General features: G+C 38.2%; 1 pseudogene; it reads right to left on the reverse strand.

Annotated features, from left to right (window-relative positions):
- Window positions 1-4,390, reverse strand: part of LOC117399329 (cytoplasmic dynein 1 intermediate chain 1-like) — a 44,099-nt pseudogene extending 39,709 nt beyond the window's left edge.
- Between the last annotated feature and the right edge of the window lie 10,067 nt (window positions 4,391-14,457).

A 14,457-nucleotide genomic window follows, 5' to 3' on the forward strand; every position in this document is an offset into this window, starting at 1 on the left:
ATCCTTTTAAAACAAGTTAGATTTTCTAGTCATACTTTTTTTTTACAACCTCTGCACATTCACACTAGTTCCCATGATGATGTTTTATTAATAAAACAATTATTTACTTTGTATATACACACACACACACACACACACACACACACACACAAACACACAAAATTAAGCCACCATAGGTCACTATTCATATATTTAATTTTCAATCTATTATTTTAACTATAAAATCTCTAACATGAAATAAACTGGACATTGCATCATTCCAAACTGAACCTGACCAGACCTACTATATAGAAGCAGCAAAACAAATCCACATTTTCATCGAAATGAGTTCATAAAAGGGAAACAAGGAAGTTACTAAAAGTGAGAGAAACATCATAAAGTAGAAAATGTTAGGTAATGCTGGCCAACTGACAAAAACAACCAAATTGCATAATATGAATATGTTTCTCTAAGGAAACAAGAATGTGGACATATTGAGTTACTACAAACAGAGAGGTACACACAGAAACAAATATGTTCACACCCTACTAGGCAAGGTTTCTATATAATTTAGTCAAATCTTTCCCTAACTAGTACTTGGCCTCCACTTTGATCTTCACTTCCAGATATGTGTTTCCTTCTTTCAGACAACTCATAAAGAAGACAAAAGGCTGATCAAAGTTTTTTTTTTTTTTTCAGAGGCCAATTTCAAACCAGAAGGGCCAAAGCACACACAGACAGATTTTACAATGCAATATTCTGACAGAGAAATGATGTACTGCTTGCTGCATACTAAGAGTTGTCTCTTACTTCTTTGACATTTTTTAAGGCCAAGTGACGTGTTATCAGCCCTGACCTCTAATGACATGGAATGATAAGATAAAGAAGGTTGATTGATTTGAATTTGATAATAAAGAGTATTAGTCTGTGCAGGGTAATTATCAGTAATTTTTAATGTTCAAAATCAATAGCTGCATTGGTAGTAAATGGATACTATTTGGGTACCACTGAATGTGTGGGAAGGATTGCTCATTAAAATATTTGGCAAGAAGCAAAAGAAGGTATGCAAGTCTATCCTCACTTCAGAAAGCAACAAATCTGAATGCTGCATTTCAGATCAATGTTCTGAAAAAAAATGCTATGATATGTATGGTGTACTGTATGTGATGACAGGCGTGATTTTAATTACATTCGCTCCACACAACATAGCATTGTTATCAAAACTTTCTAATCAATAACAGTTTAAGATTGCGAAAAGGAGTCATGTTTCTCCTGCTGGCATCAGCAGCTAACCATTCCTGTCTGTGTTATCTTCTGCCAGCATAAAGTAGATTGTATTGTAACACAAACTGGTTCTTGAGGTAATTTACATAAATTAGAAACTGTTTAGAAATAATCTGGGTCCTATCTCGAAGCAAGTGCGAAGATACATTTTTCAGAGAGAAATAAAATAATTTTAGCAGTAAAACACTTACTTAACCTCGCTTTCCTGCTAGAATGTGCTTTCTTGCTAGTTTTATACCATTACAATGGTTGTCTTCGTCTCTGAAAATTGCCTTTGCCCTTGTTACACAATAGGGCCCTGTATATTTTATAATCTTATCATTTTGTATGTTAACTGTTTCGCCATTACCTTCTTTTGCTTCTTCCTTCTGATCCTCATCATGTAGTTCCGACTCCGGCCCAGGTTTTGTTTCAGCAATCTCCTCATCATCGTCATCCTCTGGGGGGAAAATAAACAGAGGTTTCTTTCCATCTGCTTGGAATCCTCACCCTGAAATTCTAAAAATAGTTTAAGTGCTAACAGACCACAGTACTAGCCACGCAAATTAATATTCATTAACAGACAGACAACCACAATTTCCTCCAGTCATTTAGTACTACCACAGATAAACACTTCAGAACAGAAGACAGAGGCGCAATACAGTGTGTTAGTGTGTTGCACCCGCAATCTACAGAGTTAGTAAAGGAAGAAAGCACTTTCAAGCTGTTTTTTTTTTTTAACATGCTAAATTACAATCTGTTATGAACAAAATATAAGAACAGATTGTGCTTCATGTTTCATTTAGTTATTGTTACCCATCTTTTAAAGTCAATAAATAGTTATCTCAGCGCCAAATCTACTTTGATATTTGGTTTGGAAAGATCTTTTCATCGAACTCTTCATCAAAATGAAACTCTAGTTCAAATACAGTATTTAAAAATTAGATTTTCACTGCCTTTCCAAACAGATATATTTATACTTTTTGGCAACCCATAATATCTATCTATCCATATATAAGTGCTTTGTGATGTTGTGATGGTGGTCCACTATGAAAGGCGCTATACAAAAATTGTATATATATATATATACAGTGCCTATAGAAAGTCTACACCCCCTTTCAAAATTTTCACCTTTTGTTGCCTTATAGCCTGGAATTAAAATGCATTAAAATAGTTTTTTTTTTAAATTTGATTTTACGCATCCTACCCCACAACTTCCAAGTGAAAAAGATATTCTAGAAATTTGTAGAAAATTTATTAAAAATAAAAACTGAAATAGCTTGGTTGGATAAGTGTCCACCCCCCTTGTAATAGCAATCCTAAATTAGCTCAGGTGTAACCAATCGCCTTCAAAATCATGCACCAAGTTAAGTGGCCTCCACCTGTGTTAAGTTGTAGTGGTTCACATGATTTCAGGATAAATTCAGCACTTCCTGTAGGTTCCCTCTGCTGGGTAGTGCATTTCAAAGCAAAGACTCAACCATGAGCACCAAGGCGCTTTCAAAAGAACTCCCGGACAAAGTTGTTGAAAGGCACAGATCAGTGGATGGGTATAAAAAAAATATCAAAGGCCTTGAATATCCCTTGGAGTACGGTCAAGACGATTATTAAGAAATGGAAGGTGTATGGCACCACCAAGACCCTGCCTAGGTCAGGCCGTCCCTCCAAACTGGATGACCGAGCAAGAAGGAGACTGATCAGAGAGCCTACCAAGAGGCCAATGGCAACCTTACAAGAGCTACAGGCTTTTATGGCCAAGACTGGTCAAAGTGTGCATGTGACAACAATATCCCAAGCACTCCACAAATCTGGCCTGTATTTTACTCAAGAAAGACCACCTTGAATCCCTTTTGAAGTATGCAGAAAAACACTCAGGAGATGCTGTAGCCATGTGGCAAAAAGTTTTGTGGTCTGAAGAAACTAAAATGGAACTTTTTGGCCTAAATTCAAAGCGTTATGTTTGGCACAAACCCAACACAGTGCATCACCCAAAGAACACCATCCCTACTGTGAAGCATGGTGGTAGCAGCATCATGTTATGGGGATGTTTCTCATCAGCAAGGACTGGGGCACTTGTCAGGATAGAAGGAGAAATGAATGAAGCAAAGTACAGAAAAGTCCTTCAGGAAAACCTGCTGCCATCTGCAAGAAAGCTGAAACTGGGACGGAAGTTCACCTTTCAGCATGACAACGACCCAAAGCACACAGCCAAATCTACACTGGAGGGGCTAAGGAACAAAAAGGTAAATGTCCTTGAGTGGCCCAGTCCGAGCCCTTACCTAAATCCAATCAAAAATTTGTGCCATTACTTGAAGATTGCTGTCCATCAACGCTCCCTAAGGAACGACAGAACTTGAACAGTTTTCTAAAGAATGGTAAAATATTGCCAAATCTAGGTGTGCAAAGTTGGTAGAGACCTATCCCAACAGACTCACAGCTGTGTGGAGTAGTGGTTAGGGCTCTGGACTCTTGACTGGAGGGTCGTGTGTTCAATCCCCAGTGGGGGACACTGCTGCTGTACCCTTGAGCAAGGTACTTTACCTAGATTGCTCCAGTAAACACCCAACTGTATAAATGGGTAATTGTATGTAAAATAATGTGATATCTGTATAATATGTATAATGTGATATGTTGTAACAATTGTAAGTCGCCCTGGATAAGGGCGTCTGTTAAGAAATAAATAATAATAATAATAACAATTGCTGCCAAAGGTGCTTCCACCAAGTAAAGATTATGATCTTTCAGTTTTGTATTTTTAATATATAATCTTTTTCTCAATAAAAACCAGGTACGGTGATTCACTGTCTCCAAAGCGGCACTTCAGAGCATCAACCAGGGTAGAGTAATTCACTCTCTCTTCCGGCCCGAGGTCCAGCAATACCTCTGCTGCAGTGCCTTCCAGTGACTGAGACAGGCAGAAAGCCTTCTTGCGCTGGGACCAGGCATAATCTTCAGCCACTAACTCAAACTGAGTCAAAAAGGCTTCCAAAGACATGACACCGTTGTACCGAGGAAGCTTCGGGACCAGTCCATGCAAAGGGGCAGGTGGTTGGGGAAGCAAGACAGGTTGTGGACCATCCCCCTCCATCTGTAACTGCAGCCTGCATTCCCTTCCTCCTTGCAGGGGGCGTGTCTCGTTGCTGTACATCCTCTCTCTCTCACTGTGTTCTGCAGTGCCTGATCTCTCTCTGCATGACGTAATGGTCGCTCTACGTCTGCATTTTTTTATTATTATTAAAATACCTTTGGACCCATGTTAAAAATAATACAGCTTTTTACTGCCTATGCCACAGGCGCATCTGTCCATACAGATCGTTATGTTACTGAATGCAGAATCTCTAGCACATAAAAAAAAGGAAAATGCATCTAAATATTTTTATTATGATTTTCACTATATCAGTCTAAATGGAAGTGGCAAACTGATCACTTAACGTGCAGGTATTTAATTATGTAAATATCACAGCTTACAACTACTGTACAATCAGAAAAGTTTGTTTAACTGTCAGCATGTTTTCGTCCCGACATTACAGGACAGCACAAATAAAATTAAAGAGTATAAAATAAAAATACATTTTAAAAAAGCAGATTTTGCATACCTTTTGAAAATAAAGTTTCACAATAATTATCCATTTTTCTTCTGTCCTCGTAGAAGTTTGCATTTGTTTGTTTTTTTACATATTATTTCTGATACAGCATGTTGTACATTGAGAGGTTTCCTGGCTTTATGGAGCGCCTGCCATACATTTTACACTAGTCGCGTTGGTAAAGTTGAGTGCTTTCACTTAAGTGAAAAAACACAGACACATTCATGTATCTGCTTATTGGTAAAACCCATCACCGCACTTCTAAAATGTTACAGTATTGTGGTTATTATATTTTAGATTTGTCTGTGTATAAATTATAATTATAATAAGTATTACTGTAACTTATACTGTAATTACAACTGTGTTTACCATGAACATGTTCGCTGCACATGGTTCTTGAGATCCATCTTGGCAGCTGCCGTGTACAGCAGCCAGACACTTTTCTCGTCTATCTAGGCTAAGTTTAAATGCCGCTTTGGCAATTCATAAAATGACAGCCGCTTGTCTTCATACAGTCGTGGTAGTGGCATCCCATAACCACACAACTCCTTGTCATTTTGGGAAAATGGCTTATACAGTGTACGGTAGTGTGACAGAAATACAATGAGTTTTGGTTGTAAATCTCCCTCCCGACCTGTGAGGGCGCTAAGCAGCGAGAACAGAGTTCTTTGGACGGGCTGGTCTGACAGTTCTTTCCCCGGGTCGGGAAGTTGGCCAGTCTGGATGAAGGCGAGAGACGACGTGGCAGCTGCAGATTGGAGAGGCGTTTGCACTCGTTTACCAAGGGATCATGTGTGACAGCATAAAATGGGGCGGAGAATCGTAATCTGTTCCTTTGCTTGGTTTGTGGTTTTTATACCTAGAAGGACGGTGAGAGACCTTGAAAGATTGCAACAGTATCATGAGTGTTTTTTGTTTGTTTGTTCTGTCTGTTAGTAATTGTCTTGTTTGTGAATCACCAGACAGCTAAAAAGGATATTGCTGCTCTAGAAAGAGTGCAAAGAAGAGCAACCAGAATTATTCCAGGTTTAAAAGGCATGTCTATGCAGACAGGCTAAAAGAATTGAATCTATTCAGTCTTTGAACAAAGAAGACTATGCGGTGATCTAATTCAAACATTCAAAATCCTAAAAGGTATAGACAATGTCGACCCAGGGGACTTTTTGGACCTGAAAAAAGAAACAAGGACCAGGGGTCACAAATGGAGATTAGATAAAGGGGCATTCAGAACAGAAAATAAGAGGCACTTTTTTACACAGAGAATTGTGAGGGTCTGGAACCAACTCCCCAGTAATGTTGTTGAAGCTGACACCCTGGGATCCTTCAAGAAGCTGCTTGATGAGATTCTGGGATCAATAAGCTACTAACAACCAAACGAGCAAGATGGGCTGAATGGCCTCCTCTCGTTTGTAAACTTTCTTATGTTCTTATGTTCGTACGATTCCAGAGCTGTCGCCTTGTCACGAAATAAACTGTATCACCCACCACGAGCAGTACAGCACGCACCCAGGACCGGTGACCGTGTTTTGTACATTGTGGGAGAGATACGTGTATTAATTATTTGGGACTGTAACCTGTTGATTTATTCCAGTGCAGTACACATTGTTATGTATCGCCTGGAGTTATTGTTTGGTCACCAGACCAGGATTATCATTAAATAATCCTGGTCTAATCCTAATCATTAAAAACCCTTTATCCACTGGATTACAATTTCTGTTTGTTTATTTGCGCACTGCATCACTCCTGCACCTGTACACAATCAGCCACTCTGCCACAGGTAGTTACAATAAAAAGCATGTTAATTACAAATGGAAACACTGTCTGACAGCTGTTTGTTTTTGGCAGCTCTGAGGCTATGGGCCGGCCCAAATCAAAGTTAGCACTTAGCGAACGAGGACGATAATAAAACACAAGAAAAATTCCAAGCGAAATCTCGCCGATCCAAAACAAGCTTTTTTCGCCCTTCAAAAAGCAGCTATCGTTTGTTGACTACAAGTGGGTTGAAAAGGGGGGGGGGTGGTTTGCTATCGCCCGACCAAATCTACTCAATTGCAGCTATAAATCACATCGCAAGACTTTCGCAGGACCAGATTTTATAGTATGGTGATCATATGTCCCCGCTGTCCGGGGACAGTCCCTGGATGACCTACTGTGTCCCCAGGCAAATAATGTCCTTGGTTCACGAAGCTCGTCCCCAAATAAATGTAATATTAATTTCTCGCATTGGTCTAACATAATGTAAATGCGTTAGAGAGAAATATCCATGTTTCTGTCATTAAATTACATCCAACCACTTTCTTGATTCATCACTGACATTCGTAGTAACCAATCAGGTTTTGAGTTTAGTTGACGATCCAACCTCCTTGTCTGTAGCCTATCGGTCTAGTTTGTTGAGTTGACCCGCTCATGTTTCAACTGCCGGTAAATCCAGGTTCAGTGCACACTGGAGCGAGTGTGACGTACTAGACTTAAGAGGACATTATTTACATTACTTTGTTTTTTAATAAATGCATTAACGTAGTTATGTATTTTTGTCTGAAGAAAAAACCCCACTTGCATTTAAAAACATGTGCTAGGTTTAGATAGGCTAACTGCATCGCATGGAAAGAAAAACCAGCTGCATGAGGATTATAGGAGAATGGCGAGGGAGTAAGTACAAACCTTTATTATAATATATAGTACAATATTTAAGTTTAATATCCTGTTTTTGGCTCATTGTTCCGGTTTTCATAAACGCCAGTGTTATGAGCATTAATATTGTGTTCTTGCTTGGTGTGGTAAACAGTGTTGAAGAAAAAAACCATCAAAATACAAAGATTCTCTAAACTGACATGACATGAAAACCCATAAGCATACTGTACAGTAGGATGTCAGAAACATTCGATTTTATATTTTCAGGAATCTCCAGTTCCCAGTATGTCCAAGTGTAACCCTGGCTACTTAGCTTTGGCTTGAAGGCAGCAGGAGAAGTAGGCTCTTGCATATTGTTTTGTTTAGTTTGGGGAATTTTTCAAATGTCTGCTTTTTTTGAAAATTTTTGAAAAAAGTTTTTTGCAATTATTGTGGAGCGTGTTTGTTTCTGTAGGTTATATGCATATTTGTTTTCTATTTGTAATGAATTATTATTATTATTTATTTCTTAGCAGACGCCCTTATCCAGGGCGACTTACAGTCCTAAACAAAAATAAATTTCAAGAATCAAAGTACAAGTATTAATACAATTAAGAGCAAGATAAAATACAATGACTTTGGTTCTAGCAAGTACAAGTATATGACAAAATACGATTGAATAACGGAGCAGATAACAGTATCAGTTATAGTTACATCAGGATATAATTAAATACAAAATACTACAGATTAAATGACACTTGACAGATTACAGTACTCTAAAGTACAGGATTAAATGCAGTAAAATAGGGAGCAGATAAGAACAAGTAAAGCGCATTAAGGAAGGGTGATAAAGTGTCCAGAGGGAAAAGAGGAGTTCTACAGGTGCTGTCTGAAGAGGTGAGTCTTGAGGAGGCACCGGAAGATGGTCAGGGACTGGGCAGTCCTGACATCTGTAGGAAGGTCATTCCACCACTGCGGGGCGAGGGTGGAGAAGGAGCGGGCTGTGGAGGCAGGGGAGCGTAGAGGAGGTAGAGTCAGTCTTCTAGTGCAGGAGGAGCGGAGAGGTCGAGTGGGGGTGTAGGGAGAGATGAGGGTCTGGAGGTAGCTGGGTGCAGTCTGGTCAAGGCATCTGTAGGCGAGTGAATATGTGCATCTGTTAAAATATAAGCTGCTCGTGATACACTCTGCAACACACATTTCAGTCTTGGCTACTTTGCTGTGCTCCCATAACTGAGTGTCCCCGGATTTGGTTTACAAAATATGGTCACCCTATTTTATAGTCAACTTTGAACTTGTCGAAAGCTATCGCGTATTAAGCAAATAGTAAAAAAAAAATAACACTAAACATCCTGATATTTGAAAAAACAAAACAATACATGCCTCAAGACGCTCCACTGACCTCATAGCGAACACTTGCACACAACACTGAATAATTTAAAATGAATAATTTACAGTATCAAATATTAATATATGTATTATTCCTATTATTATCATAATATATGTTGTGTTTGTTGCACCCTTAAACGCAACATGCACAATACTTCTTTAGCCTACTTTTTTTTGCCACAGTTTGAGTTAAATGTTTAATAAAGCGATACGTATTATTTCTTTAATACGTACAAACAATAAACTATTTTCTACTAACGGAGAGGTTTGCTTGAAGCAGTGTCTCTTTCAGTGATGGTAAAGCTTTTTAGATATATTTTCTTTTATTTCTTATCTTTGTAGTAAGCTACAACCTACGGACGGTACACTTTTTTTTAAATCCATGGACATATTCACACGTCATCTGTGACATCACCTACCTCTGGTCAAATTATTGAGTTCAATACACTGAACTTCGATCAATCTCAAGGCTAACAAATGTAAACAAACTAGAATACTAATAAAGAACGTATAATGTATGAATGTTTTAACCACTGTAAAGATATTAAGTTTTAAACATTTGGTTACTCTCGTAAAGTACTTCAACATGTTGGCCTACACAGAAACATTACATGAAGCCCAAATTCTCAGCATGTAAGAACAAGCCCATCGTTCCAGTACAAGGGAGCACATTTCGCTATACTGTGTCAGCATGCCAAGTGGTCCCCTCGAAACGTATAAATCTGTGTAGATAACAAAATTACGTAATACCTATAAAGATCATCTCAGAAGCATCAAGATGAACTTTTTAAATTTGCTTTGGGTTTTCGACAGAGAAGTAATAATAATAATAATAATAATAATAATAATAATAATAATAATAATAATAATAATAATAATAATACAAAAGTACAAGTACAAAATTTAAGAAGTTATACATGTGTCCACTTGAGTGTACAACATGCATCCGCAACATAATGAATGGCTCTGTTATCTTGGAACCGCATATTAAGAAAGAAAGTCTTTTTGTTTTATATGGGCAAAAAAACTCATACAAAGTGCAAAATGAAATGTCTGGTATCATTCCAACTGGTATGTATTATAATGTTCTGTTATAATTTCTTTTTTTGCCAGAAAATAATGTCCTCCAAGTTAAAAACAAAATATTTCCTTATGCCCAAATATGGATGAATTCATCCAGAAACAAAAATGTCCTGTTTGTAACAAAAATATTCCAAAAACAAAAATGTCTTCATTGATGAAACAATAATATTTTCTTTTTCTTCCGAGTGTTCTTCATACACAGCAAGTTAGCATTCTTCCCAATGTGAACTGAATTTAGCTGATTTTAGCGCTGGGTGTGGAAGTTGACAAAGTACCCAGGACACAATGGCTCAAGACACTGCATGCAGATGTACTTAGTTTTCTGTGTACAAGCCGCATCATGGCACCTGTTAGTATTTTTTGCATCAATTAGCTTTGGTCAGTGATTCCCCACACTGAACCTGATTTCAGGGGGTGCCCTTGACACTGCTGTGCGCTTCAAAGGAGGGGGTGTCTCACTTGGCCTTCCTCTTTGACGTTGCTCCGGAGAGCCGGCATTGATCAGTGCTCAAGCTATGGATGCTTTGAAATTCAACAGATCCTTGTCATTGAATCCTGACATTCAATACAGTAGCCATGCATTTACACAAGTCACATCAAGAAAGTGAAATAATACTTGATTGTACCATCTCCTGTTTTTGTGTCTGTGTGGATACATCGACACACACTGATCCATGAGATCCACTCCCCCCATATTTGAAAATGGTCGAGGGATGTGGATTGCTTCCTTTTATTTCTTGCTCCACCTCTGGGCAGAATCCTGTGGCCGCTTGCCTGCACAGGACGATGCACCGTGTATCACTGAGCTGTCTAGCCATCGTGTTATGGTGATGTTCTCATCATTAGTCACAACTGATGACGCACCTCACCCTTCAACTTTGATGCTCCCATAAGCCTGTTAGCTCTGCATGTGCTTGTTGCGTAACCTCTGGAGGAGAGCGATGGTACGAAAAAAATTTTATCAAAAATGTTTTGTGATTTTTGTTTTGTATGTCATCACACAGGTGAAGAACCACATCAGCAGACATGCCCAGTGTAGTAACTTCACCCCTACCTCCACTTGCTCCCTGATACACCTCAAACCTATACATGTACCCAGATGCTCCTGCTCTCACCCACACCTTCAAATCCCACGGCTTGGGTTTCTTGGGAATGTACTGCTTGGTGGACAGCTGCTGCTAATAATAATTATTCAAATTAATTTTCAATTAAGTCGCCCTGGATAAGGGCGTCTGCTAAGAAATAAATAATAATAATAATAATAATTAAAAAACAGTTGAGAAGATACCATGAGCCCATTTGTGGACATAACAGCAATATATAGCTCTTATATGACCAAAATATTTAGCATAGGCCTATAGGACAACAAAGGCCTAACATGCAATATGAATCTTGGTATTGCATGACGTCCACTGAAGTGGACATATGGTTTTATATCAACTGTGAAAAAAATAAAGTGAGTATTTGAACAAATCATATACCATATTATTCCCTAAACATTACTTTCTTTGAATATATTTTTTTACATGCTCTTCTCTCTTTGTGTAAAAGGATTTTACAGAAATCCCTGAGGTGCTCGGTGCTGCTGAATCTTTCTCTGCCATTGTACTATCACCTTTTCGTTTTTGTAGTAACAATAAAATGCCACAGATGGCAGGCGTTCTAATATCGGTAGATGTCCAATGAAGAGGACACCATGCATTATATTATTATTATTTGTTTATTTAGCAGACACCTTTATCCAAGGCGACTTACAGAGACTAGGGTGTGTGAACTATGCATCAGCTGCAGAGTCACTTACAATTACGTCTCACCGAAAGACAGAGCACAAGGAGGTTAAGTGACTTGCTCAGGGTCACACAATGAGTCAGTAGCTGAGGTGGGATTTGAACCGGGGACCTCCTGGTTACAAGCCCTTTTCTTTAACCACTGGACCACACAACCTCCTTTAGTGATGTCACAATAGAGTTTCTATAGGAGATAATCACTTGAAAGTAGCTGTCCACTAGTGACTGCATGAAAGGGATACAATATGTACCAGTACTGATCCTGGCGACAGTGTTACGTTTTTTTTTTTTTTTTTAATCTTCGTGCAGTTACTATGTAGCCTTGTGCACAACAGGGCTCTGGGCAGCACCGTGCCAGTCGGGTATGAGGATGCTGGCATTGCATGGTTCTGAGACTAGCCAGGGCACGGTATGGATTTTTACAAAAATCATTTAAGAATGCGACAGAACAATGCACCACGATGCTGCAGACGTCGTGGAAATGAGGTCATTGCCAAGTGTGTGTGTGTGTGTTTTCTTTGAAACTCACGTCCGTTTTTTTCAATATTTTACACAATAAAAATAAAAGCAGATTATTATTATTATTATTATTATTATTATTATTATTATTATTATTATTATTATTATTAATAATAATAAACGTATTTTTTATTATTATTACTACTTGTAGTAATTGTATGTAATAGCATTCATTCACTGATACACAAACGAAACAACAACACAGACTTTTATTTTTTTTTCTGCCCTGGCTGTTTCGCCCGCCTTGTTTCCACCCCTTCAAAATGTTACAAATACCAGCTGGGGATTGGTCACCAGCTTTTTTCATGTTGCTTTCGGCGGTCCCTGCTACTACTGTGAAACTTTTCTCCGTCCCTTTCGCGGATTGGAAATGGCTAGGTTTGGTTTCGTGATAAAGAAAATGCGATATGGAAACTCCCAAGAGTGATCGGGGTTTGATTTGGTCCGGCCCTATGTGCATGCGCACCAACCCAGAGGTCCACGCAAACCTATTAGAAGATTAATAAAATGTCGTCGAACAAAAGCAAAAAAATACATCTGTTTCAAAGACAAAGAAAGTGCCACCAAAATCTCTAAGCAGCAGCAATACAAACGAAGCGAACAAGTCAGAAATTACAGAACACAGTTCAAATTTTGGACCCACGTCTTCATGTACTGAACATGTTCAATTAAAAATTCGTATTAGATCCCAGTCATCATGGTGCCAACAGTTCAGCTGACTAGTTAACGAATCTGGGATAATGTACTGCAAGTATTGTAAGCAAGCATAGTAACGAAATTACTATTCACTATTACCTATTCTAAAGTTTGTTTTGGACTGCCTTTTTTGAAAATAAGTTATTTTTTTCTGTGCAGAAAAACAAATTTGCAACTTAGAGATGCACATTATTGTTTAAGTTAAATTGTATAAATTAATATTCTATTATTATTATTATTATTATTATTATTTATTTCTTAGCAGACGCCCTTATCCAGGGCGACTTACAATCGTAAGCATTATTTTGAACAATAGTTTTTATTTATATTTAATAGACTTCAATGCAGTTATGGGCAACCATTTTCTTTTTCTGGCTTTCCATAAAGAAAAAAATAGGAGCCTGCTGGCGCCTAAAATAAAAAGCTTACTTCGAGCACTCTGTGTGTGTATCTATATATACCGTATTACTTCAATTTGGCGCCGCGGCGTTTATTTTAAATTGATCAAAATGACTGCGGCCCTTAAACGGGGGCGGCGATTATACAAGGTCGGCCATTATTAATAATACTATGCTTTACAAACGCAGCAATATTTTATTTAATGATTTAAGGCATTTTATAAACAGCGCCATGAGCGGCTCCGATCTGCAGCACTATACTCTTGTGGGTTTTGGGGCTTGAATACAGTACATTTACTGACAGTTAACAAGAGCCTATTAGGTGGGAGTTGGGAGGTCAGGGGAGTACTGTACCAGCGAATCAGGAGTGTGTATTGGTTGCTATGGGGAGGGACAAGAAGAGGAGAGAGAACGGTGTGATGCAGTTTTTTTTTTTTTTTTTTTTAACGAAAAGTATTACCTGTGAATATCGGTTTGATTTCTGTTAAAACTAAAATATATCCTACTCGTTTTTTTTCTCACTGATGACGAGGTAAACAGACAGCCCTTGTTTTATCCCCTGCTGTGCTGGCGCTGAACTCTGCTGGGAAAAAAGGGACGTGAAGGACTGCTACTGTGCTGTAAGTAGTTCATCTTGGGTTGTGTGTCGGGACTGTACTATAAAATAACATTTACTTACTAAGGCGTGTGTACATAAGTTTGTATTACATGGTGGATTGAGGCTGCAGTCTTTTCGGGGGTGTCACATGTACATAGCCAGATTTGCGTGTTTCTTTCTTTATTTTTTGAGCAGGGGTAGACAAAAAATATATTTCTTTATTGAGCGGCGTTTATTCGAGGGCGGCGTCTATTAAAAAGCTGATATCTGAGTATATAAATATTTTATATATTATATATATGTATATATATATATATATATATAAAAATCTCAGTATATCTTGGTTTTAATTGCATATTTAATTGATACAATTACTGCATCCATCACATTTAAGTTTGTTTTATTACTGATGCTGATAGGTCAATTGTAACGAACTGAAAGGAGCTATACTAACTGGTGATGATCCTGTGGTTAGTACGGAGGACGGTACTAAACCAGTATGCAAGTTAATACCAATTGCAACAAACTAAGCAGCTCAAAACCCAAAGTAATTG

This window comes from Acipenser ruthenus, chromosome 4, assembly GCF_902713425.1.
Source record: "Acipenser ruthenus chromosome 4, fAciRut3.2 maternal haplotype, whole genome shotgun sequence".
NCBI classification, from domain to species: Eukaryota; Metazoa; Chordata; class Actinopteri; order Acipenseriformes; family Acipenseridae; genus Acipenser; species Acipenser ruthenus.